This window comes from Copadichromis virginalis, linkage group LG13, assembly GCF_057382275.1.
Source record: "Copadichromis virginalis isolate Kocher_CV1m ecotype Utaka linkage group LG13, C_Virginalis_male_GT1.1, whole genome shotgun sequence".
Lineage (NCBI taxonomy): Eukaryota > Metazoa > Chordata > Actinopteri > Cichliformes > Cichlidae > Copadichromis > Copadichromis virginalis.
In genome coordinates this window covers 2,266,687-2,290,654 of record NC_140630.1, presented here as the reverse complement: position 1 = coordinate 2,290,654, position 23,968 = coordinate 2,266,687, and the positions used below count along the sequence as shown (strand labels likewise).

At 44.6% G+C, this 23,968-nt stretch overlaps 24 non-coding genes across 24 annotated transcripts; 18 read left to right on the top strand and 6 right to left on the bottom strand.

The window, feature by feature from the left end:
* Positions 1 to 505: 505 nt before the first annotated feature.
* Positions 506 to 579, top strand: trnat-agu (transfer RNA threonine (anticodon AGU)). Its single transcript has one exon. It is a non-coding gene; the product is annotated as a tRNA-Thr (tRNA).
* Positions 580 to 944: 365 nt separating this feature from the next.
* On the bottom strand, positions 945 to 1,018 carry trnat-cgu (transfer RNA threonine (anticodon CGU)). The gene has a single exon. It is a non-coding gene; the product is annotated as a tRNA-Thr (tRNA).
* A 110-nt stretch (positions 1,019 to 1,128) lies between these two features.
* trnat-ugu (transfer RNA threonine (anticodon UGU)) lies at positions 1,129 to 1,202 on the top strand. The gene has a single exon. It is a non-coding gene; the product is annotated as a tRNA-Thr (tRNA).
* A 1,985-nt stretch (positions 1,203 to 3,187) lies between these two features.
* On the top strand, positions 3,188 to 3,261 carry trnat-agu (transfer RNA threonine (anticodon AGU)). Its single transcript has one exon. It is a non-coding gene; the product is annotated as a tRNA-Thr (tRNA).
* A 365-nt stretch (positions 3,262 to 3,626) lies between these two features.
* Positions 3,627 to 3,700, bottom strand: trnat-cgu (transfer RNA threonine (anticodon CGU)). The gene has a single exon. It is a non-coding gene; the product is annotated as a tRNA-Thr (tRNA).
* Positions 3,701 to 3,810: 110 nt separating this feature from the next.
* trnat-ugu (transfer RNA threonine (anticodon UGU)) lies at positions 3,811 to 3,884 on the top strand. Its single transcript has one exon. It is a non-coding gene; the product is annotated as a tRNA-Thr (tRNA).
* A 1,978-nt stretch (positions 3,885 to 5,862) lies between these two features.
* On the top strand, positions 5,863 to 5,936 carry trnat-agu (transfer RNA threonine (anticodon AGU)). The gene has a single exon. It is a non-coding gene; the product is annotated as a tRNA-Thr (tRNA).
* Positions 5,937 to 6,301: 365 nt separating this feature from the next.
* Positions 6,302 to 6,375, bottom strand: trnat-cgu (transfer RNA threonine (anticodon CGU)). The gene has a single exon. It is a non-coding gene; the product is annotated as a tRNA-Thr (tRNA).
* A 110-nt stretch (positions 6,376 to 6,485) lies between these two features.
* On the top strand, positions 6,486 to 6,559 carry trnat-ugu (transfer RNA threonine (anticodon UGU)). The gene has a single exon. It is a non-coding gene; the product is annotated as a tRNA-Thr (tRNA).
* A 1,985-nt stretch (positions 6,560 to 8,544) lies between these two features.
* trnat-agu (transfer RNA threonine (anticodon AGU)) lies at positions 8,545 to 8,618 on the top strand. The gene has a single exon. It is a non-coding gene; the product is annotated as a tRNA-Thr (tRNA).
* A 365-nt stretch (positions 8,619 to 8,983) lies between these two features.
* Positions 8,984 to 9,057, bottom strand: trnat-cgu (transfer RNA threonine (anticodon CGU)). Its single transcript has one exon. It is a non-coding gene; the product is annotated as a tRNA-Thr (tRNA).
* Positions 9,058 to 9,167: 110 nt separating this feature from the next.
* Positions 9,168 to 9,241, top strand: trnat-ugu (transfer RNA threonine (anticodon UGU)). The gene has a single exon. It is a non-coding gene; the product is annotated as a tRNA-Thr (tRNA).
* Positions 9,242 to 11,226: 1,985 nt separating this feature from the next.
* Positions 11,227 to 11,300, top strand: trnat-agu (transfer RNA threonine (anticodon AGU)). The gene has a single exon. It is a non-coding gene; the product is annotated as a tRNA-Thr (tRNA).
* Positions 11,301 to 11,665: 365 nt separating this feature from the next.
* On the bottom strand, positions 11,666 to 11,739 carry trnat-cgu (transfer RNA threonine (anticodon CGU)). Its single transcript has one exon. It is a non-coding gene; the product is annotated as a tRNA-Thr (tRNA).
* A 110-nt stretch (positions 11,740 to 11,849) lies between these two features.
* On the top strand, positions 11,850 to 11,923 carry trnat-ugu (transfer RNA threonine (anticodon UGU)). Its single transcript has one exon. It is a non-coding gene; the product is annotated as a tRNA-Thr (tRNA).
* A 1,985-nt stretch (positions 11,924 to 13,908) lies between these two features.
* Positions 13,909 to 13,982, top strand: trnat-agu (transfer RNA threonine (anticodon AGU)). Its single transcript has one exon. It is a non-coding gene; the product is annotated as a tRNA-Thr (tRNA).
* A 512-nt stretch (positions 13,983 to 14,494) lies between these two features.
* Positions 14,495 to 14,568, top strand: trnat-ugu (transfer RNA threonine (anticodon UGU)). Its single transcript has one exon. It is a non-coding gene; the product is annotated as a tRNA-Thr (tRNA).
* Positions 14,569 to 16,553: 1,985 nt separating this feature from the next.
* trnat-agu (transfer RNA threonine (anticodon AGU)) lies at positions 16,554 to 16,627 on the top strand. Its single transcript has one exon. It is a non-coding gene; the product is annotated as a tRNA-Thr (tRNA).
* A 365-nt stretch (positions 16,628 to 16,992) lies between these two features.
* On the bottom strand, positions 16,993 to 17,066 carry trnat-cgu (transfer RNA threonine (anticodon CGU)). Its single transcript has one exon. It is a non-coding gene; the product is annotated as a tRNA-Thr (tRNA).
* A 110-nt stretch (positions 17,067 to 17,176) lies between these two features.
* trnat-ugu (transfer RNA threonine (anticodon UGU)) lies at positions 17,177 to 17,250 on the top strand. The gene has a single exon. It is a non-coding gene; the product is annotated as a tRNA-Thr (tRNA).
* A 1,985-nt stretch (positions 17,251 to 19,235) lies between these two features.
* Positions 19,236 to 19,309, top strand: trnat-agu (transfer RNA threonine (anticodon AGU)). Its single transcript has one exon. It is a non-coding gene; the product is annotated as a tRNA-Thr (tRNA).
* Positions 19,310 to 19,821: 512 nt separating this feature from the next.
* trnat-ugu (transfer RNA threonine (anticodon UGU)) lies at positions 19,822 to 19,895 on the top strand. The gene has a single exon. It is a non-coding gene; the product is annotated as a tRNA-Thr (tRNA).
* Positions 19,896 to 21,880: 1,985 nt separating this feature from the next.
* On the top strand, positions 21,881 to 21,954 carry trnat-agu (transfer RNA threonine (anticodon AGU)). The gene has a single exon. It is a non-coding gene; the product is annotated as a tRNA-Thr (tRNA).
* Positions 21,955 to 22,466: 512 nt separating this feature from the next.
* trnat-ugu (transfer RNA threonine (anticodon UGU)) lies at positions 22,467 to 22,540 on the top strand. Its single transcript has one exon. It is a non-coding gene; the product is annotated as a tRNA-Thr (tRNA).
* Positions 22,541 to 23,968: the final 1,428 nt, after the last annotated feature.

The following is a 23,968-nucleotide window of genomic DNA, read 5'->3' as shown; positions in this document are numbered from 1 at the left end:
AGCAGTACCATCGTCTGCACGAGTACAATGTTTGGCTATTGGAGCCTCTGCAATACCAGCAGATTTCTGTCAAACTGATGTAGCTGGGCCATGCCCCCTGCTGCAGATGTCTCTTTCCGATTGGCTACGTGAACAGAAATTAGATCTGGAGAGCTGAGAGAGTCTTGCAGAAAGCTACCAGTTAGCCATTGAGCACATTCAAAAGAGTGCTTTACGAAACAAACAAAGCTTTGACAGTAAAGTGCGGGAATCCACCCTTGCCAAGGGAAATAGAGTTGTTTTGAGGACTTGTTCAGACTCACCCTGTTGAATCAGTCTCAAAAGCTTCTCCTTCACCTTATGATGTTTCCACCGAGGTCATTGAAGAAGTGAGGAACAGGAAGTTACTTGTTGGACTATTTGACCATATCCTACATTGATAGTGCACAAAAGTTAAAAAAGTGAACTCGTCTCCTTCTGCAGTACCAGGTAATACCAGGTATTACCGGTTTGCTTGTCAGCAGGAGGCGCTGTGGCTTAGCTGGACAAAGCGCCTGTCTAGTAAACAGGAGATCCTGGGTTCAAATCCCAGCAGTGCCTTCCTCTTACCATTTGAAACCATCTTCTTCACAGTGTTAATTGCATTCTTAATCTTGGAGTTGGGAAATCTTTCAAAGTCTTTGTATGTCCTCAGTTATCCACCTCACGGTACTCTTGAGAGCTTTAAAAACTTCTTTGCACCCGATCCGAGAAGCTTCTTCAGTTCTAGAACAAATGCTGGAGGGTCCCAGGCATTAAACCGCTAGTGGAGCTTCTGAGGGTTGTTCACCCAATATTGATGTCTTGGGCATGTCTAAATCTTCATTGTGTCCTCTTCTTGGAAACGAAGGCGAGAAAGCATAACGCCCAATGCTTCCCGCCATCAGCACTCATTAATGAAATGTAATGGCATTGGTAGGGAGGTGAGGCACTGCTGGGATTTGAACCCAGGATCTCCTGTTTACGAGAAAGGGGCTTTGGCCAGCTAAGCCACAGCGCCTTGAGCTGTGTGCCTCTGGCTACTGTCCAACAGCTGGTGGGGAAAAATGTGACAAACCGATTCAAAACTGTGTCTGCAGAGGTTACTTGGTTTTTCCCTTCCCTGAAGGAGGCACTGTAGCTTAGCCGGTCAAAGCACCTGTCTTGTAAACAGGAGATCCTGGGTTCAAATCCCAGCAGTGCCTGTTGAGCTATTTCAAAATAAGAAATTCTGTGTAGGCAACTTTTCCTCAATGTCAAAATAAAAGGAAGTAATCTGTTGAATCTGAAGTTTGGAGGCACTAAAGATTTAGCAAAGGACACCCCAGCAGCTGTGCACCACATGCAGATGAAAAACATCAAAACTGAAAGTCTACTAAAACATGAAACTGCGCAACTGTGACAACAGACATAAATGGACCAGTATAGAAACTGGGTGAGGCAGGGTTATATTGAGCTTTCGTCCCAAAAGTACTGTCAAGATTCTGCAAATCATTCGAGTTACTGATAAGAGAAGGTAAGACTGTTAGGTGTTGTGTTAAAATAAATGCCGAAGAGTTCTCTATTAAAAACAGCATAAGGAGGTGTTCTACTTTCCTCTTATGTTATGGAAAAGTGTATAGGCAGCAGGAATTTGAGTCAGGTCTCGGTATTTCTTGATGATGTCACTCCTTTCTCAGCTACACTTGAGAACCATGAGGAATGATCGCTGAAGGTCCTCCATAGGATGAAAGAATTTACTTTAAAGCTGTCGCCAGAGAAATGTCAGTTCTTCAGGACATCTGTCCAATATCTCAGCCATGTTGTATCATCAGAAGGGCTCAAAACAGATCCAGCTGCCCTCACTACCTGGCCAAGACCAGATAACATCAAGTAGCTTAAGTCTTTCCTTGGGTTCACTGGATATTACAGGAGGTTTATAAAAGACTATTCCAAGCTTGCAATACCCCTTAATCACTTAAGTGCTGGTTGCCTCCCACTGAAGAGAAAATCCAGTCTGTCTGGCAGAAACCACAAGGTTTCTACCAGTGCGGATCTCAAAATGCCTTTTTCACGAAAAATGGACCCCAACCGCTGAAGATACTTTTAAGACATTGATTCTCAAGCTCACAACAGCTCCTGTTCTTGGGTTTGCAGATCCAAAGAACATTATATTGTGCACACCGATGCAAGCGCCCATGTTCTCGGTGCAGCCCTATATCAAGAACAGGAGAGCAAGTTAAGAGTCATTGCCTGTGCCAGTAGGGGTCTCTCCAAGTCCGAGCAAAGGTACCCTGCACACAAGCTTGACTTCCTGTCTGTGAAGTGGGCTGTCACCCAGAACGTTTTCCGCTGTATCTATGGAGTAAAATGTACAGTGATGACAGACAATAATCCACTCACATACGTTTTAACATCTGCAAAGTTGGACGCAGTAGGGCATTGCTGGTTGGCCGTACTTTCCAGTTTTGATTTTGACATTGAGCATAGTGCTGGGAAGGACAACCAAGATGCAGATGGGCTGTTGAGACGTCCGTATCTGCATGCCTGTGATATATCTGATCAGAGTTCTAATGATGAGGAAAATGCCATTGAAGGCTTTACTGCACAGCTCTTGCGCCGCAACAAAGAGCCAGATTTTCCAACCGAGGCAGTAAAGGCAGTATGCAAGAGACATGAGTATTCCTCAACTCTTGAGGAGGAGGCAGCAGTACCATCGTCTGCACGAGTACAATGTTTGGCTATTGGAGCCTCTGCAATACCAGCAGATTTCTGTCAAACTGATGTAGCTGGGCCATGCCCCCTGCTGCAGATGTCTCTTTCCGATTGGCTACGTGAACAGAAATTAGATCTGGAGAGCTGAGAGAGTCTTGCAGAAAGCTACCAGTTAGCCATTGAGCACATTCAAAAGAGTGCTTTACGAAACAAACAAAGCTTTGACAGTAAAGTGCGGGAATCCACCCTTGCCAAGGGAAATAGAGTTGTTTTGAGGACTTGTTCAGACTCACCCTGTTGAATCAGTCTCAAAAGCTTCTCCTTCACCTTATGATGTTTCCACCGAGGTCATTGAAGAAGTGAGGAACAGGAAGTTACTTGTTGGACTATTTGACCATATCCTACATTGATAGTGCACAAAAGTTAAAAAAGTGAACTCGTCTCCTTCTGCAGTACCAGGTAATACCAGGTATTACCGGATTGCCTGACAGCAGGAGGCGCTGTGGCTTAGCTGGTCAAAGTGCCTGTCTAGTAAACAGGAGATCCTGGGTTCAAATCCCAGCAGTGCCTTCCTGTTACCATTTGAAACCATCTTCTTCACAGTGTTAATTGCATTCTTAATCTTGGAGTTGGGAAATCTTTCAAAGTCTTTGTATGTCCTCAGTTATCCACCTCACGGTACTCTTGAGAGCTTTAAAAACTTCTTTGCACCCGATCCGAGAAGCTTCTTCAGTTCTAGAACAAATGCTGGAGGGTCCCAGGCATTAAACCGCTAGTGGAGCTTCTGAGGGTTGTTCACCCAATATTGATGTCTTGGGCATGTCTAAATCTTCATTGTGTCCTCTTCTTGGAAACGAAGGAGAGAAAGCATAACGCCCAATGCTTCCCGCCATCAGCACTCATTAATGAAATGTAATGGCATTGGTAGGGAGGTGAGGCACTGCTGGGATTTGAACCCAGGATCTCCTGTTTACGAGACAGGCGCTTTGGCCAGCTAAGCCACAGCGCCTTGAGCTGTGTGCCTCTGGCTACTGTCCAACAGCTGGTGGGGAAAAATGTGACAAACCGATTCAAAACTGTGTCTGCAGAGGTTACTTGGTTTTTCCCTTCCCTGAAGGAGGCACTGTAGCTTAGCCGGTCAAAGCACCTGTCTTGTAAATAGGAGATCCTGGGTTCAAATCCCAGCAGTGCCTGTTGAGCTATTTCAAAATAAGAAATTCTGTGTAGGCAACTTTTCCTCAATGTCAAAATAAAAGGAAGTAATCTGTTGAATCTGAAGTTTGGAGGCACTAAAGATTTAGCAAAGGACACCCCAGCAGCTGTGCACCACATGCAGATGAAAAACATCAAAACTGAAAGTCTACTAAAACATGAAACTGCGCAACTGTGACAACAGACATAAATGGACCAGTATAGAAACTGGGTGAGGCAGGGTTATATTGAGCTTTCGTCCCAAAAGTACTGTCAAGATTCTGCAAATCATTCGAGTTACTGATAAGAGAAGGTAAGACTGTTAGGTGTTGTGTTAAAATAAATGCCGAAGAGTTCTCTATTAAAAACAGCATAAGGAGGTGTTCTACTTTCCTCTTATGTTATGGAAAAGTGTATAGGCAGCAGGAATTTGAGTCAGGTCTCGGTATTTCTTGATGATGTCACTCCTTTCTCAGCTACACTTGAGAACCATGAGGAATGATCGCTGAAGGTCCTCCATAGGATGAAAGAATTTACTTTAAAGCTGTCGCCAGAGAAATGTCAGTTCTTCAGGACATCTGTCCAATATCTCAGCCATGTTGTATCATCAGAAGGGCTCAAAACAGATCCAGCTGCCCTCACTACCTGGCCAAGACCAGATAACATCAAGTAGCTTAAGTCTTTCCTTGGGTTCACTGGATATTACAGGAGGTTTATAAAAGACTATTCCAAGCTTGCAATACCCCTTAATCACTTAAGTGCTGGTTGCCTCCCACTGAAGAGAAAATCCAGTCTGTCTGGCAGAAACCACAAGGTTTCTACCAGTGCGGTTCTCAAAAAGCCTTTTTCACGAAAAATGGACCCCAACCGCTGAAGATACTTTTAAGACATTGATTCTCAAGCTCACAACAGCTCCTGTTCTTGGGTTTGCAGATCCAAAGAACATTATATTGTGCACACCGATGCAAGCGCCCATGTTCTCGGTGCAGCCCTATATCAAGAACAGGAGAGCAAGTCATTGCCTGTGCCAGTAGGGGTCTCTCCAAGTCCGAGCAAAGGTACCCTGCACACAAGCTTGACTTCCTGTCTGTGAAGTGGGCTGTCACCCAGAACGTTTTCCGCTGTATCTATGGAGTAAAATGTACAGTGATGACAGACAATAATCCACTCACATACGTTTTAACATCTGCAAAGTTGGACGCAGTAGGGCATTGCTGGTTGGCCGTACTTTCCAGTTTTGATTTTGACATTGAGTATAGTGCTGGGAAGGACAACCAAGATGCAGATGGGCTGTTGAGACGTCCGTATCTGCATGCCTGTGATATATCTGATCAGAGTTCTAATGATGAGGAAAATGCCATTGAAGGCTTTACTGCACAGCTCTTGCGCCGCAACAAAGAGCCAGATTTTCCAACCGAGGCAGTAAAGGCAGTATGCAAGAGACATGAGTATTCCTCAACTCTTGAGGAGGAGGCAGCAGTACCATCGTCTGCACGAGTACAATGTTTGGCTATTGGAGCCTCTGCAATACCAGCAGATTTCTGTCAAACTGATGTAGCTGGGCCATGCCCCCTGCTGCAGATGTCTCTTTCCGATTGGCTACGTGAACAGAAATTAGATCTGGAGAGCTGAGAGAGTCTTGCAGAAAGCTACCAGTTAGCCATTGAGCACATTCAAAAGAGTGCTTTACGAAACAAACAAAGCTTTGACAGTAAAGTGCGGGAATCCACCCTTGCCAAGGGAAATAGAGTTGTTTTGAGGACTTGTTCAGACTCACCCTGTTGAATCAGTCTCAAAAGCTTCTCCTTCACCTTATGATGTTTCCACCGAGGTCATTGAAGAAGTGAGGAACAGGAAGTTACTTGTTGGACTATTTGACCATATCCTACATTGATAGTGCACAAAAGTTAAAAAAGTGAACTCGTCTCCTTCTGCAGTACCAGGTAATACCAGGTATTACCGGTTTGCCTGTCAGCAGGAGGCGCTGTGGCTCAGCTGGTCAAAGCGCCTGTCTAGTAAACAGGAGATCCTGGGTTCAAATCCCAGCAGTGCCTTCCTGTTACCATTTGAAACCATCTTCTTCACAGTGTTAATTGCATTCTTAATCTTGGAGTTGGGAAATCTTTCAAAGTCTTTGTATGTCCTCAGTTATCCACCTCACGGTACTCTTGAGAGCTTTAAAAACTTCTTTGCACCCGATCCGAGAAGCTTCTTCAGTTCTAGAACAAATGCTGGAGGGTCCCAGGCATTAAACCGCTAGTGGAGCTTCTGAGGGTTGTTCACCCAATATTGATGTCTTGGGCATGTCTAAATCTTCATTGTGTCCTCTTCTTGGAAACGAAGGAGAGAAAGCATAACGCCCAATGCTTCCCGCCATCAGCACTCATTAATGAAATGTAATGGCATTGGTAGGGAGGTAAGGCACTGCTGGGATTTGAACCCAGGATCTCCTGTTTACGAGACAGGCGCTTTGGCCAGCTAAGCCACAGCGCCTTGAGCTGTGTGCCTCTGGCTACTGTCCAACAGCTGGTGGGGAAAAATGTGACAAACCGATTCAAAACTGTGTCTGCAGAGGTTACTTGGTTTTTCCCTTCCCTGAAGGAGGCACTGTAGCTTAGCCGGTCAAAGCACCTGTCTTGTAAACAGGAGATCCTGGGTTCAAATCCCAGCAGTGCCTGTTGAGCTATTTCAAAATAAGAAATTCTGTGTAGGCAACTTTTCCTCAATGTCAAAATAAAAGGAAGTAATCTGTTGAATCTGAAGTTTGGAGGCACTAAAGATTTAGCAAAGGACACCCCAGCAGCTGTGCACCACATGCAGATGAAAAACATCAAAACTGAAAGTCTACTAAAACATGAAACTGCGCAACTGTGACAACAGACATAAATGGACCAGTATAGAAACTGGGTGAGGCAGGGTTATATTGAGCTTTCGTCCCAAAAGTACTGTCAAGATTCTGCAAATCATTCGAGTTACTGATAAGAGAAGGTAAGACTGTTAGGTGTTGTGTTAAAATAAATGCCGAAGAGTTCTCTATTAAAAACAGCATAAGGAGGTGTTCTACTTTCCTCTTATGTTATGGAAAAGTGTATAGGCAGCAGGAATTTGAGTCAGGTCTCGGTATTTCTTGATGATGTCACTCCTTTCTCAGCTACACTTGAGAACCATGAGGAATGATCGCTGAAGGTCCTCCATAGGATGAAAGAATTTACTTTAAAGCTGTCGCCAGAGAAATGTCAGTTCTTCAGGACATCTGTCCAATATCTCAGCCATGTTGTATCATCAGAAGGGCTCAAAACAGATCCAGCTGCCCTCACTACCTGGCCAAGACCAGATAACATCAAGTAGCTTAAGTCTTTCCTTGGGTTCACTGGATATTACAGGAGGTTTATAAAAGACTATTCCAAGCTTGCAATACCCCTTAATCACTTAAGTGCTGGTTGCCTCCCACTGAAGAGAAAATCCAGTCTGTCTGGCAGAAACCACAAGGTTTCTACCAGTGCGGATCTCAAAAAGCCTTTTTCACGAAAAATGGACCCCAACCGCTGAAGATACTTTTAAGACATTGATTCTCAAGCTCACAACAGCTCCTGTTCTTGGGTTTGCAGATCCAAAGAACATTATATTGTGCACACCGATGCAAGCGCCCATGTTCTCGGTGCAGCCCTATATCAAGAACAGGAGAGCAAGTTAAGAGTCATTGCCTGTGCCAGTAGGGGTCTCTCCAAGTCCGAGCAAAGGTACCCTGCACACAAGCTTGACTTCCTGTCTGTGAAGTGGGCTGTCACCCAGAACGTTTTCCGCTGTATCTATGGAGTAAAATGTACAGTGATGACAGACAATAATCCACTCACATACGTTTTAACATCTGCAAAGTTGGACGCAGTAGGGCATTGCTGGTTGGCCGTACTTTCCAGTTTTGATTTTGACATTGAGTATAGTGCTGGGAAGGACAACCAAGATGCAGATGGGCTGTTGAGACGTCCGTATCTGCATGCCTGTGATATATCTGATCAGAGTTCTAATGATGAGGAAAATGCCATTGAAGGCTTTACTGCACAGCTCTTGCGCCGCAACAAAGAGCCAGATTTTCCAACCGAGGCAGTAAAGGCAGTATGCAAGAGACATGAGTATTCCTCAACTCTTGAGGAGGAGGCAGCAGTACCATCGTCTGCACGAGTACAATGTTTGGCTATTGGAGCCTCTGCAATACCAGCAGATTTCTGTCAAACTGATGTAGCTGGGCCATGCCCCCTGCTGCAGATGTCTCTTTCCGATTGGCTACGTGAACAGAAATTAGATCTGGAGAGCTGAGAGAGTCTTGCAGAAAGCTACCAGTTAGCCATTGAGCACATTCAAAAGAGTGCTTTACGAAACAAACAAAGCTTTGACAGTAAAGTGCGGGAATCCACCCTTGCCAAGGGAAATAGAGTTGTTTTGAGGACTTGTTCAGACTCACCCTGTTGAATCAGTCTCAAAAGCTTCTCCTTCACCTTATGATGTTTCCACCGAGGTCATTGAAGAAGTGAGGAACAGGAAGTTACTTGTTGGACTATTTGACCATATCCTACATTGATAGTGCACAAAAGTTAAAAAAGTGAACTCGTCTCCTTCTGCAGTACCAGGTAATACCAGGTATTACCGGATTGCCTGACAGCAGGAGGCGCTGTGGCTTAGCTGGTCAAAGTGCCTGTCTAGTAAACAGGAGATCCTGGGTTCAAATCCCAGCAGTGCCTTCCTGTTACCATTTGAAACCATCTTCTTCACAGTGTTAATTGCATTCTTAATCTTGGAGTTGGGAAATCTTTCAAAGTCTTTGTATGTCCTCAGTTATCCACCTCACGGTACTCTTGAGAGCTTTAAAAACTTCTTTGCACCCGATCCGAGAAGCTTCTTCAGTTCTAGAACAAATGCTGGAGGGTCCCAGGCATTAAACCGCTAGTGGAGCTTCTGAGGGTTGTTCACCCAATATTGATGTCTTGGGCATGTCTAAATCTTCATTGTGTCCTCTTCTTGGAAACGAAGGAGAGAAAGCATAACGCCCAATGCTTCCCGCCATCAGCACTCATTAATGAAATGTAATGGCATTGGTAGGGAGGTGAGGCACTGCTGGGATTTGAACCCAGGATCTCCTGTTTACGAGACAGGCGCTTTGGCCAGCTAAGCCACAGCGCCTTGAGCTGTGTGCCTCTGGCTACTGTCCAACAGCTGGTGGGGAAAAATGTGACAAACCGATTCAAAACTGTGTCTGCAGAGGTTACTTGGTTTTTCCCTTCCCTGAAGGAGGCACTGTAGCTTAGCCGGTCAAAGCACCTGTCTTGTAAACAGGAGATCCTGGGTTCAAATCCCAGCAGTGCCTGTTGAGCTATTTCAAAATAAGAAATTCTGTGTAGGCAACTTTTCCTCAATGTCAAAATAAAAGGAAGTAATCTGTTGAATCTGAAGTTTGGAGGCACTAAAGATTTAGCAAAGGACACCCCAGCAGCTGTGCACCACATGCAGATGAAAAACATCAAAACTGAAAGTCTACTAAAACATGAAACTGCGCAACTGTGACAACAGACATAAATGGACCAGTATAGAAACTGGGTGAGGCAGGGTTATATTGAGCTTTCGTCCCAAAAGTACTGTCAAGATTCTGCAAATCATTCGAGTTACTGATAAGAGAAGGTAAGACTGTTAGGTGTTGTGTTAAAATAAATGCCGAAGAGTTCTCTATTAAAAACAGCATAAGGAGGTGTTCTACTTTCCTCTTATGTTATGGAAAAGTGTATAGGCAGCAGGAATTTGAGTCAGGTCTCGGTATTTCTTGATGATGTCACTCCTTTCTCAGCTACACTTGAGAACCATGAGGAATGATCGCTGAAGGTCCTCCATAGGATGAAAGAATTTACTTTAAAGCTGTCGCCAGAGAAATGTCAGTTCTTCAGGACATCTGTCCAATATCTCAGCCATGTTGTATCATCAGAAGGGCTCAAAACAGATCCAGCTGCCCTCACTACCTGGCCAAGACCAGATAACATCAAGTAGCTTAAGTCTTTCCTTGGGTTCACTGGATATTACAGGAGGTTTATAAAAGACTATTCCAAGCTTGCAATACCCCTTAATCACTTAAGTGCTGGTTGCCTCCCACTGAAGAGAAAATCCAGTCTGTCTGGCAGAAACCACAAGGTTTCTACCAGTGCGGATCTCAAAAAGCCTTTTTCACGAAAAATGGACCCCAACCGCTGAAGATACTTTTAAGACATTGATTCTCAAGCTCACAACAGCTCCTGTTCTTGGGTTTGCAGATCCAAAGAACATTATATTGTGCACACCGATGCAAGCGCCCATGTTCTCGGTGCAGCCCTATATCAAGAACAGGAGAGCAAGTTAAGAGTCATTGCCTGTGCCAGTAGGGGTCTCTCCAAGTCCGAGCAAAGGTACCCTGCACACAAGCTTGACTTCCTGTCTGTGAAGTGGGCTGTCACCCAGAACGTTTTCCGCTGTATCTATGGAGTAAAATGTACAGTGATGACAGACAATAATCCACTCACATACGTTTTAACATCTGCAAAGTTGGACGCAGTAGGGCATTGCTGGTTGGCCGTACTTTCCAGTTTTGATTTTGACATTGAGCATAGTGCTGGGAAGGACAACCAAGATGCAGATGGGCTGTTGAGACGTCCGTATCTGCATGCCTGTGATATATCTGATCAGAGTTCTAATGATGAGGAAAATGCCATTGAAGGCTTTACTGCACAGCTCTTGCGCCGCAACAAAGAGCCAGATTTTCCAACCGAGGCAGTAAAGGCAGTATGCAAGAGACATGAGTATTCCTCAACTCTTGAGGAGGAGGCAGCAGTACCATCGTCTGCACGAGTACAATGTTTGGCTATTGGAGCCTCTGCAATACCAGCAGATTTCTGTCAAACTGATGTAGCTGGGCCATGCCCCCTGCTGCAGATGTCTCTTTCCGATTGGCTACGTGAACAGAAATTAGATCTGGAGAGCTGAGAGAGTCTTGCAGAAAGCTACCAGTTAGCCATTGAGCACATTCAAAAGAGTGCTTTACGAAACAAACAAAGCTTTGACAGTAAAGTGCGGGAATCCACCCTTGCCAAGGGAAATAGAGTTGTTTTGAGGACTTGTTCAGACTCACCCTGTTGAATCAGTCTCAAAAGCTTCTCCTTCACCTTATGATGTTTCCACCGAGGTCATTGAAGAAGTGAGGAACAGGAAGTTACTTGTTGGACTATTTGACCATATCCTACATTGATAGTGCACAAAAGTTAAAAAAGTGAACTCGTCTCCTTCTGCAGTACCAGGTAATACCAGGTATTACCGGATTGCCTGACAGCAGGAGGCGCTGTGGCTTAGCTGGTCAAAGTGCCTGTCTAGTAAACAGGAGATCCTGGGTTCAAATCCCAGCAGTGCCTTCCTGTTACCATTTGAAACCATCTTCTTCACAGTGTTAATTGCATTCTTAATCTTGGAGTTGGGAAATCTTTCAAAGTCTTTGTATGTCCTCAGTTATCCACCTCACGGTACTCTTGAGAGCTTTAAAAACTTCTTTGCACCCGATCCGAGAAGCTTCTTCAGTTCTAGAACAAATGCTGGAGGGTCCCAGGCATTAAACCGCTAGTGGAGCTTCTGAGGGTTGTTCACCCAATATTGATGTCTTGGGCATGTCTAAATCTTCATTGTGTCCTCTTCTTGGAAACGAAGGAGAGAAAGCATAACGCCCAATGCTTCCCGCCATCAGCACTCATTAATGAAATGTAATGGCATTGGTAGGGAGGTGAGGCACTGCTGGGATTTGAACCCAGGATCTCCTGTTTACGAGACAGGCGCTTTGGCCAGCTAAGCCACAGCGCCTTGAGCTGTGTGCCTCTGGCTACTGTCCAACAGCTGGTGGGGAAAAATGTGACAAACCGATTCAAAACTGTGTCTGCAGAGGTTACTTGGTTTTTCCCTTCCCTGAAGGAGGCACTGTAGCTTAGCCGGTCAAAGCACCTGTCTTGTAAACAGGAGATCCTGGGTTCAAATCCCAGCAGTGCCTGTTGAGCTATTTCAAAATAAGAAATTCTGTGTAGGCAACTTTTCCTCAATGTCAAAATAAAAGGAAGTAATCTGTTGAATCTGAAGTTTGGAGGCACTAAAGATTTAGCAAAGGACACCCCAGCAGCTGTGCACCACATGCAGATGAAAAACATCAAAACTGAAAGTCTACTAAAACATGAAACTGCGCAACTGTGACAACAGACATAAATGGACCAGTATAGAAACTGGGTGAGGCAGGGTTATATTGAGCTTTCGTCCCAAAAGTACTGTCAAGATTCTGCAAATCATTCGAGTTACTGATAAGAGAAGGTAAGACTGTTAGGTGTTGTGTTAAAATAAATGCCGAAGAGTTCTCTATTAAAAACAGCATAAGGAGGTGTTCTACTTTCCTCTTATGTTATGGAAAAGTGTATAGGCAGCAGGAATTTGAGTCAGGTCTCGGTATTTCTTGATGATGTCACTCCTTTCTCAGCTACACTTGAGAACCATGAGGAATGATCGCTGAAGGTCCTCCATAGGATGAAAGAATTTACTTTAAAGCTGTCGCCAGAGAAATGTCAGTTCTTCAGGACATCTGTCCAATATCTCAGCCATGTTGTATCATCAGAAGGGCTCAAAACAGATCCAGCTGCCCTCACTACCTGGCCAAGACCAGATAACATCAAGTAGCTTAAGTCTTTCCTTGGGTTCACTGGATATTACAGGAGGTTTATAAAAGACTATTCCAAGCTTGCAATACCCCTTAATCACTTAAGTGCTGGTTGCCTCCCACTGAAGAGAAAATCCAGTCTGTCTGGCAGAAACCACAAGGTTTCTACCAGTGCGGATCTCAAAAAGCCTTTTTCACGAAAAATGGACCCCAACCGCTGAAGATACTTTTAAGACATTGATTCTCAAGCTCACAACAGCTCCTGTTCTTGGGTTTGCAGATCCAAAGAACATTATATTGTGCACACCGATGCAAGCGCCCATGTTCTCGGTGCAGCCCTATATCAAGAACAGGAGAGCAAGTTAAGAGTCATTGCCTGTGCCAGTAGGGGTCTCTCCAAGTCCGAGCAAAGGTACCCTGCACACAAGCTTGACTTCCTGTCTGTGAAGTGGGCTGTCACCCAGAACGTTTTCCGCTGTATCTATGGAGTAAAATGTACAGTGATGACAGACAATAATCCACTCACATACGTTTTAACATCTGCAAAGTTGGACGCAGTAGGGCATTGCTGGTTGGCCGTACTTTCCAGTTTTGATTTTGACATTGAGTATAGTGCTGGGAAGGACAACCAAGATGCAGATGGGCTGTTGAGACGTCCGTATCTGCATGCCTGTGATATATCTGATCAGAGTTCTAATGATGAGGAAAATGCCATTGAAGGCTTTACTGCACAGCTCTTGCGCCGCAACAAAGAGCCAGATTTTCCAACCGAGGCAGTAAAGGCAGTATGCAAGAGACATGAGTATTCCTCAACTCTTGAGGAGGAGGCAGCAGTACCATCGTCTGCACGAGTACAATGTTTGGCTATTGGAGCCTCTGCAATACCAGCAGATTTCTGTCAAACTGATGTAGCTGGGCCATGCCCCCTGCTGCAGATGTCTCTTTCCGATTGGCTACGTGAACAGAAATTAGATCTGGAGAGCTGAGAGAGTCTTGCAGAAAGCTACCAGTTAGCCATTGAGCACATTCAAAAGAGTGCTTTACGAAACAAACAAAGCTTTGACAGTAAAGTGCGGGAATCCACCCTTGCCAAGGGAAATAGAGTTGTTTTGAGGACTTGTTCAGACTCACCCTGTTGAATCAGTCTCAAAAGCTTCTCCTTCACCTTATGATGTTTCCACCGAGGTCATTGAAGAAGTGAGGAACAGGAAGTTACTTGTTGGACTATTTGACCATATCCTACATTGATAGTGCACAAAAGTTAAAAAAGTGAACTCGTCTCCTTCTGCAGTACCAGGTAATACCAGGTATTACCGGATTGCCTGTCAGCAGGAGGCGCTGTGGCTTAGCTGGTCAAAGTGCCTGTCTAGTAAACAGGAGATCCTGGGTTCAAATCCCAGCAGTGCCTTCCTGTTACCATTTGAAACCATCTTCTTCACAGTGTTAATTGCATTCTTAATCTTGGAGTTGGGAAATCTTTCAAAGTCTTTGTATGTCCTCAGTTATCCACCTCACGGTACTCTTGAGAGCTTTAAAAACTTCTTTGCACCCGATCCGAGAAGCTTCTTCAGTTCTAGAACAAATGCTGGAGGGTCCCAGGCATTAAACCGCTAGTGGAGCTTCTGAGGGTTGTTCACCCAATATTGATGTCTTGGGCATGTCTAAATCTTCATTGTGTCCTCTTCTTGGAAACGAAGGAGAGAAAGCATAACGCCCAATGCTTCCCGCCATCACCACTCATTAATGAAATGTAATGGCATTTGTAGGGAGGTAAGGCACTGCTGGGATTTGAACCCAGGATATCCTGTTTACGAGCTGTGTGCCTCTGGCTACTGTCCAACAGCTGGTGGGGAAAAATGTGACAAACCGATTCAAAACTGTGTCTGCAGAGGTTACTTGGTTTTTCCCTTCCCTGAAGGAGGCACTGTAGCTTAGCCGGTCAAAGCACCTGTCTTGTAAACAGGAGATCCTGGGTTCAAATCCCAGCAGTGCCTGTTGAGCTATTTCAAAATAAGAAATTCTGTGTAGGCAACTTTTCCTCAATGTCAAAATAAAAGGAAGTAATCTGTTGAATCTGAAGTTTGGAGGCACTAAAGATTTAGCAAAGGACACCCCAGCAGCTGTGCACCACATGCAGATGAAAAACATCAAAACTGAAAGTCTACTAAAACATGAAACTGCGCAACTGTGACAACAGACATAAATGGACCAGTATAGAAACTGGGTGAGGCAGGGTTATATTGAGCTTTCGTCCCAAAAGTACTGTCAAGATTCTGCAAATCATTCGAGTTACTGATAAGAGAAGGTAAGACTGTTAGGTGTTGTGTTAAAATAAATGCCGAAGAGTTCTCTATTAAAAACAGCATAAGGAGGTGTTCTACTTTCCTCTTATGTTATGGAAAAGTGTATAGGCAGCAGGAATTTGAGTCAGGTCTCGGTATTTCTTGATGATGTCACTCCTTTCTCAGCTACACTTGAGAACCATGAGGAATGATCGCTGAAGGTCCTCCATAGGATGAAAGAATTTACTTTAAAGCTGTCGCCAGAGAAATGTCAGTTCTTCAGGACATCTGTCCAATATCTCAGCCATGTTGTATCATCAGAAGGGCTCAAAACAGATCCAGCTGCCCTCACTACCTGGCCAAGACCAGATAACATCAAGTAGCTTAAGTCTTTCCTTGGGTTCACTGGATATTACAGGAGGTTTATAAAAGACTATTCCAAGCTTGCAATACCCCTTAATCACTTAAGTGCTGGTTGCCTCCCACTGAAGAGAAAATCCAGTCTGTCTGGCAGAAACCACAAGGTTTCTACCAGTGCGGATCTCAAAAAGCCTTTTTCACAAAAAATGGACCCCAACCGCTGAAGATACTTTTAAGACATTGATTCTCAAGCTCACAACAGCTCCTGTTCTTGGGTTTGCAGATCCAAAGAACATTATATTGTGCATACCGATGCAAGCGCCCATGTTCTCGGTGCAGCCCTATATCAAGAACAGGAGAGCAAGTTAAGAGTCATTGCCTGTGCCAGTAGGGGTCTCTCCAAGTCCGAGCAAAGGTACCCTGCACACAAGCTTGACTTCCTGTCTGTGAAGTGGGCTGTCACCCAGAACGTTTTCCGCTGTATCTATGGAGTAAAATGTACAGTGATGACAGACAATAATCCACTCACATACGTTTTAACATCTGCAAAGTTGGACGCAGTAGGGCATTGCTGGTTGGCCGTACTTTCCAGTTTTGATTTTGACATTGAGTATAGTGCTGGGAAGGACAACCAAGATGCAGATGGGCTGTTGAGACGTCCGTATCTGCATGCCTGTGATATATCTGATCAGAGTTCTAATGATGAGGAAAATGCCATTGAAGGCTTTACTGCACAGCTCTTGCGCCGCAACAAAGAGCCAGATTTTCCAACCGAGGCAGTAAAGGCAGTATGCAAGAGACATGAGTATTCCTCAACTCTTGAGGAGGAGGCAGCAGTACCATCGTCTGCACGAGTACAATGTTTGGCTATTGGAGCCTCTGCAATACCAGCAGATTTCTGTCAAACTGATGTAGCTGGGCCATGCCCCCTGCTGCAGATGTCTCTTTCCGATTGGCTACGTGAACAGAAATTAGATCTGGAGAGCTGAGAGAGTCTTGCAGAAAGCTACCAGTTAGCCATTGAGCACATTCAAAAGAGTGCTTTACGAAACAAACAAAGCTTTGACAGTAAAGTGCGGGAATCCACCCTTGCCAAGGGAAATAGAGTTGTTTTGAGGACTTGTTCAGACTCACCCTGTTGAATCAGTCTCAAAAGCTTCTCCTTCACCTTATGATGTTTCCACCGAGGTCATTGAAGAAGTGAGGAACAGGAAGTTACTTGTTGGACTATTTGACCATATCCTACATTGATAGTGCACAAAAGTTAAAAAAGTGAACTCGTCTCCTTCTGCAGTACCAGGTAATACCAGGTATTACCGGATTGCCTGACAGCAGGAGGCGCTGTGGCTTAGCTGGTCAAAGTGCCTGTCTAGTAAACAGGAGATCCTGGGTTCAAATCCCAGCAGTGCCTTCCTGTTACCATTTGAAACCATCTTCTTCACAGTGTTAATTGCATTCTTAATCTTGGAGTTGGGAAATCTTTCAAAGTCTTTGTATGTCCTCAGTTATCCACCTCACGGTACTCTTGAGAGCTTTAAAAACTTCTTTGCACCCGATCCGAGAAGCTTCTTCAGTTCTAGAACAAATGCTGGAGGGTCCCAGGCATTAAACCGCTAGTGGAGCTTCTGAGGGTTGTTCACCCAATATTGATGTCTTGGGCATGTCTAAATCTTCATTGTGTCCTCTTCTTGGAAACGAAGGAGAGAAAGCATAACGCCCAATGCTTCCCGCCATCAGCACTCATTAATGAAATGTAATGGCATTGGTAGGGAGGTGAGGCACTGCTGGGATTTGAACCCAGGATCTCCTGTTTACGAGACAGGCGCTTTGGCCAGCTAAGCCACAGCGCCTTGAGCTGTGTGCCTCTGGCTACTGTCCAACAGCTGGTGGGGAAAAATGTGACAAACCGATTCAAAACTGTGTCTGCAGAGGTTACTTGGTTTTTCCCTTCCCTGAAGGAGGCACTGTAGCTTAGCCGGTCAAAGCACCTGTCTTGTAAACAGGAGATCCTGGGTTCAAATCCCAGCAGTGCCTGTTGAGCTATTTCAAAATAAGAAATTCTGTGTAGGCAACTTTTCCTCAATGTCAAAATAAAAGGAAGTAATCTGTTGAATCTGAAGTTTGGAGGCACTAAAGATTTAGCAAAGGACACCCCAGCAGCTGTGCACCACATGCAGATGAAAAACATCAAAACTGAAAGTCTACTAAAACATGAAACTGCGCAACTGTGACAACAGACATAAATGGACCAGTATAGAAACTGGGTGAGGCAGGGTTATATTGAGCTTTCGTCCCAAAAGTACTGTCAAGATTCTGCAAATCATTCGAGTTACTGATAAGAGAAGGTAAGACTGTTAGGTGTTGTGTTAAAATAAATGCCGAAGAGTTCTCTATTAAAAACAGCATAAGGAGGTGTTCTACTTTCCTCTTATGTTATGGAAAAGTGTATAGGCAGCAGGAATTTGAGTCAGGTCTCGGTATTTCTTGATGATGTCACTCCTTTCTCAGCTACACTTGAGAACCATGAGGAATGATCGCTGAAGGTCCTCCATAGGATGAAAGAATTTACTTTAAAGCTGTCGCCAGAGAAATGTCAGTTCTTCAGGACATCTGTCCAATATCTCAGCCATGTTGTATCATCAGAAGGGCTCAAAACAGATCCAGCTGCCCTCACTACCTGGCCAAGACCAGATAACATCAAGTAGCTTAAGTCTTTCCTTGGGTTCACTGGATATTACAGGAGGTTTATAAAAGACTATTCCAAGCTTGCAATACCCCTTAATCACTTAAGTGCTGGTTGCCTCCCACTGAAGAGAAAATCCAGTCTGTCTGGCAGAAACCACAAGGTTTCTACCAGTGCGGATCTCAAAAAGCCTTTTTCACGAAAAATGGACCCCAACCGCTGAAGATACTTTTAAGACATTGATTCTCAAGCTCACAACAGCTCCTGTTCTTGGGTTTGCAGATCCAAAGAACATTATATTGTGCACACCGATGCAAGCGCCCATGTTCTCGGTGCAGCCCTATATCAAGAACAGGAGAGCAAGTTAAGAGTCATTGCCTGTGCCAGTAGGGGTCTCTCCAAGTCCGAGCAAAGGTACCCTGCACACAAGCTTGACTTCCTGTCTGTGAAGTGGGCTGTCACCCAGAACGTTTTCCGCTGTATCTATGGAGTAAAATGTACAGTGATGACAGACAATAATCCACTCACATACGTTTTAACATCTGCAAAGTTGGACGCAGTAGGGCATTGCTGGTTGGCCGTACTTTCCAGTTTTGATTTTGACATTGAGTATAGTGCTGGGAAGGACAACCAAGATGCAGATGGGCTGTTGAGACGTCCGTATCTGCATGCCTGTGATATATCTGATCAGAGTTCTAATGATGAGGAAAATGCCATTGAAGGCTTTACTGCACAGCTCTTGCGCCGCAACAAAGAGCCAGATTTTCCAACCGAGGCAGTAAAGGCAGTATGCAAGAGACATGAGTATTCCTCAACTCTTGAGGAGGAGGCAGCAGTACCATCGTCTGCACGAGTACAATGTTTGGCTATTGGAGCCTCTGCAATACCAGCAGATTTCTGTCAAACTGATGTAGCTGGGCCATGCCCCCTGCTGCAGATGTCTCTTTCCGATTGGCTACGTGAACAGAAATTAGATCTGGAGAGCTGAGAGAGTCTTGCAGAAAGCTACCAGTTAGCCATTGAGCACATTCAAAAGAGTGCTTTACGAAACAAACAAAGCTTTGACAGTAAAGTGCGGGAATCCACCCTTGCCAAGGGAAATAGAGTTGTTTTGAGGACTTGTTCAGACTCACCCTGTTGAATCAGTCTCAAAAGCTTCTCCTTCACCTTATGATGTTTCCACCGAGGTCATTGAAGAAGTGAGGAACAGGAAGTTACTTGTTGGACTATTTGACCATATCCTACATTGATAGTGCACAAAAGTTAAAAAAGTGAACTCGTCTCCTTCTGCAGTACCAGGTAATACCAGGTATTACCGGATAGCCTGTCAGCAGGAGGCGCTGTGGCTTAGCTGGTCAAAGTGCCTGTCTAGTAAACAGGAGATCCTGGGTTCAAATCCCAGCAGTGCCTTCCTGTTACCATTTGAAACCATCTTCTTCACAGTGTTAATTGCATTCTTAATCTTGGAGTTGGGAAATCTTTCAAAGTCTTTGTATGTCCTCAGTTATCCACCTCACGGTACTCTTGAGAGCTTTAAAAACTTCTTTGCACCCGATCCGAGAAGCTTCTTCAGTTCTAGAACAAATGCTGGAGGGTCCCAGGCATTAAACCGCTAGTGGAGCTTCTGAGGGTTGTTCACCCAATATTGATGTCTTGGGCATGTCTAAATCTTCATTGTGTCCTCTTCTTGGAAACGAAGGAGAGAAAGCATAACGCCCAATGCTTCCCGCCATCAGCACTCATTAATGAAATGTAATGGCATTTGTAGGGAGGTAAGGCACTGCTGGGATTTGAACCCAGGATATCCTGTTTACGAGCTGTGTGCCTCTGGCTACTGTCCAACAGCTGGTGGGGAAAAATGTGACAAACCGATTCAAAACTGTGTCTGCAGAGGTTACTTGGTTTTTCCCTTCCCTGAAGGAGGCACTGTAGCTTAGCCGGTCAAAGCACCTGTCTTGTAAACAGGAGATCCTGGGTTCAAATCCCAGCAGTGCCTGTTGAGCTATTTCAAAATAAGAAATTCTGTGTAGGCAACTTTTCCTCAATGTCAAAATAAAAGGAAGTAATCTGTTGAATCTGAAGTTTGGAGGCACTAAAGATTTAGCAAAGGACACCCCAGCAGCTGTGCACCACATGCAGATGAAAAACATCAAAACTGAAAGTCTACTAAAACATGAAACTGCGCAACTGTGACAACAGACATAAATGGACCAGTATAGAAACTGGGTGAGGCAGGGTTATATTGAGCTTTCGTCCCAAAAGTACTGTCAAGATTCTGCAAATCATTCGAGTTACTGATAAGAGAAGGTAAGACTGTTAGGTGTTGTGTTAAAATAAATGCCGAAGAGTTCTCTATTAAAAACAGCATAAGGAGGTGTTCTACTTTCCTCTTATGTTATGGAAAAGTGTATAGGCAGCAGGAATTTGAGTCAGGTCTCGGTATTTCTTGATGATGTCACTCCTTTCTCAGCTACACTTGAGAACCATGAGGAATGATCGCTGAAGGTCCTCCATAGGATGAAAGAATTTACTTTAAAGCTGTCGCCAGAGAAATGTCAGTTCTTCAGGACATCTGTCCAATATCTCAGCCATGTTGTATCATCAGAAGGGCTCAAAACAGATCCAGCTGCCCTCACTACCTGGCCAAGACCAGATAACATCAAGTAGCTTAAGTCTTTCCTTGGGTTCACTGGATATTACAGGAGGTTTATAAAAGACTATTCCAAGCTTGCAATACCCCTTAATCACTTAAGTGCTGGTTGCCTCCCACTGAAGAGAAAATCCAGTCTGTCTGGCAGAAACCACAAGGTTTCTACCAGTGCGGATCTCAAAAAGCCTTTTTCACAAAAAATGGACCCCAACCGCTGAAGATACTTTTAAGACATTGATTCTCAAGCTCACAACAGCTCCTGTTCTTGGGTTTGCAGATCCAAAGAACATTATATTGTGCACACCGATGCAAGCGCCCATGTTCTCGGTGCAGCCCTATATCAAGAACAGGAGAGCAAGTTAAGAGTCATTGCCTGTGCCAGTAGGGGTCTCTCCAAGTCCGAGCAAAGGTACCCTGCACACAAGCTTGACTTCCTGTCTGTGAAGTGGGCTGTCACCCAGAACGTTTTCCGCTGTATCTATGGAGTAAAATGTACAGTGATGACAGACAATAATCCACTCACATACGTTTTAACATCTGCAAAGTTGGACGCAGTAGGGCATTGCTGGTTGGCCGTACTTTCCAGTTTTGATTTTGACATTGAGTATAGTGCTGGGAAGGACAACCAAGATGCAGATGGGCTGTTGAGACGTCCGTATCTGCATGCCTGTGATATATCTGATCAGAGTTCTAATGATGAGGAAAATGCCATTGAAGGCTTTACTGCACAGCTCTTGCGCCGCAACAAAGAGCCAGATTTTCCAACCGAGGCAGTAAAGGCAGTATGCAAGAGACATGAGTATTCCTCAACTCTTGAGGAGGAGGCAGCAGTACCATCGTCTGCACGAGTACAATGTTTGGCTATTGGAGCCTCTGCAATACCAGCAGATTTCTGTCAAACTGATGTAGCTGGGCCATGCCCCCTGCTGCAGATGTCTCTTTCCGATTGGCTACGTGAACAGAAATTAGATCTGGAGAGCTGAGAGAGTCTTGCAGAAAGCTACCAGTTAGCCATTGAGCACATTCAAAAGAGTGCTTTACGAAACAAACAAAGCTTTGACAGTAAAGTGCGGGAATCCACCCTTGCCAAGGGAAATAGAGTTGTTTTGAGGACTTGTTCAGACTCACCCTGTTGAATCAGTCTCAAAAGCTTCTCCTTCACCTTATGATGTTTCCACCGAGGTCATTGAAGAAGTGAGGAACAGGAAGTTACTTGTTGGACTATTTGACCATATCCTACATTGATAGTGCACAAAAGTTAAAAAAGTGAACTCGTCTCCTTCTGCAGTACCAGGTAATACCAGGTATTACCGGATTGCCTGTCAGCAGGAGGCGCTGTGGCTTAGCTGGTCAAAGTGCCTGTCTAGTAAACAGGAGATCCTGGGTTCAAATCCCAGCAGTGCCTTCCTGTTACCATTTGAAACCATCTTCTTCACAGTGTTAATTGCATTCTTAATCTTGGAGTTGGGAAATCTTTCAAAGTCTTTGTATGTCCTCAGTTATCCACCTCACGGTACTCTTGAGAGCTTTAAAAACTTCTTTGCACCCGATCCGAGAAGCTTCTTCAGTTCTAGAACAAATGCTGGAGGGTCCCAGGCATTAAACCGCTAGTGGAGCTTCTGAGGGTTGTTCACCCAATATTGATGTCTTGGGCATGTCTAAATCTTCATTGTGTCCTCTTCTTGGAAACGAAGGAGAGAAAGCATAACGCCCAATGCTTCCCGCCATCACCACTCATTAATGAAATGTAATGGCATTTGTAGGGAGGTAAGGCACTGCTGGGATTTGAACCCAGGATATCCTGTTTACGAGCTGTGTGCCTCTGGCTACTGTCCAACAGCTGGTGGGGAAAAATGTGACAAACCGATTCAAAACTGTGTCTGCAGAGGTTACTTGGTTTTTCCCTTCCCTGAAGGAGGCACTGTAGCTTAGCCGGTCAAAGCACCTGTCTTGTAAACAGGAGATCCTGGGTTCAAATCCCAGCAGTGCCTGTTGAGCTATTTCAAAATAAGAAATTCTGTGTAGGCAACTTTTCCTCAATGTCAAAATAAAAGGAAGTAATCTGTTGAATCTGAAGTTTGGAGGCACTAAAGATTTAGCAAAGGACACCCCAGCAGCTGTGCACCACATGCAGATGAAAAACATCAAAACTGAAAGTCTACTAAAACATGAAACTGCGCAACTGTGACAACAGACATAAATGGACCAGTATAGAAACTGGGTGAGGCAGGGTTATATTGAGCTTTCGTCCCAAAAGTACTGTCAAGATTCTGCAAATCATTCGAGTTACTGATAAGAGAAGGTAAGACTGTTAGGTGTTGTGTTAAAATAAATGCCGAAGAGTTCTCTATTAAAAACAGCATAAGGAGGTGTTCTACTTTCCTCTTATGTTATGGAAAAGTGTATAGGCAGCAGGAATTTGAGTCAGGTCTCGGTATTTCTTGATGATGTCACTCCTTTCTCAGCTACACTTGAGAACCATGAGGAATGATCGCTGAAGGTCCTCCATAGGATGAAAGAATTTACTTTAAAGCTGTCGCCAGAGAAATGTCAGTTCTTCAGGACATCTGTCCAATATCTCAGCCATGTTGTATCATCAGAAGGGCTCAAAACAGATCCAGCTGCCCTCACTACCTGGCCAAGACCAGATAACATCAAGTAGCTTAAGTCTTTCCTTGGGTTCACTGGATATTACAGGAGGTTTATAAAAGACTATTCCAAGCTTGCAATACCCCTTAATCACTTAAGTGCTGGTTGCCTCCCACTGAAGAGAAAATCCAGTCTGTCTGGCAGAAACCACAAGGTTTCTACCAGTGCGGATCTCAAAATGCCTTTTTCACGAAAAATGGACCCCAACCGCTGAAGATACTTTTAAGACATTGATTCTCAAGCTCACAACAGCTCCTGTTCTTGGGTTTGCAGATCCAAAGAACATTATATTGTGCACACCGATGCAAGCGCCCATGTTCTCGGTGCAGCCCTATATCAAGAACAGGAGAGCAAGTTAAGAGTCATTGCCTGTGCCAGTAGGGGTCTCTCCAAGTCCGAGCAAAGGTACCCTGCACACAAGCTTGACTTCCTGTCTGTGAAGTGGGCTGTCACCCAGAACGTTTTCCGCTGTATCTATGGAGTAAAATGTACAGTGATGACAGACAATAATCCACTCACATACGTTTTAACATCTGCAAAGTTGGACGCAGTAGGGCATTGCTGGTTGGCCGTACTTTCCAGTTTTGATTTTGACATTGAGCATAGTGCTGGGAAGGACAACCAAGATGCAGATGGGCTGTTGAGACGTCCGTATCTGCATGCCTGTGATATATCTGATCAGAGTTCTAATGATGAGGAAAATGCCATTGAAGGCTTTACTGCACAGCTCTTGCGCCGCAACAAAGAGCCAGATTTTCCAACCGAGGCAG